This window comes from Capsaspora owczarzaki (genome assembly GCF_000151315.2).
Source record: "Capsaspora owczarzaki ATCC 30864 unplaced genomic scaffold supercont2.4, whole genome shotgun sequence".
Classification (NCBI taxonomy): Eukaryota; class Filasterea; order Ministeriida; family Capsasporidae; genus Capsaspora; species Capsaspora owczarzaki.
In genome coordinates, this window is record NW_011887295.1 from 1,331,649 (window position 1) to 1,332,330 (window position 682).

Genomic DNA, 682 nt, shown 5'->3' on the forward strand with positions numbered 1-682 from the left:
CATCCGCTTGGAGACCAGAGGCTTCCGTGTAGACCGAGCCAGAAGGAGCGTCGTGCTCGTTATTGGCCAGCTTCGCCACGACGGCTTCCATCGTTTCTTCAGGGACACGCAAGCGCGTCAGCACCCCAAACTTGCGACCTGGAGCGTAGGAAACCACAGGGTTGACCTGCAGTGCGATTCTGGCCACCAGTCTGGGAACAATTTCGTCGTGAGTACCGGGGCGGATGAGGCGGCCGTATTGGTTGATCGCGCGCTCGAACGGAAATGTCGAGACATGTGCAGGCGGGCCATGTTGCTGGCAAGCCCGGGCAAGATGAGACAGATGGTGGGTAGTGATGGGCACGTTGCAGTTCCCAAACGTCTCACTGATGATTCCGATGGTATTGGAAGTCAGTTTGTTGAGCGAGTCAAGCGTCGTGGGGTCGACCTTAACCACCTTGGACATGGCGATCCGCGTCATTTCTGAAAAGTTCCACCAGATAGCTTGCTTTCTCTCATCCACCAAACCCAGGAAGATGTGCTTGCCGCAGACCAGGACAAAATTGAGCATCTCCTCGGCAGTGTACGACTTGTGGTGTGCAGAGCAAAGTCGAGGCTTTCGCATGACAAAGGCAGGCCATACAGTGATGGCCAAGCGCAGGTCTACTTCAAGAATCTTGACCGTGTCGTTGCCAAGCAGCGC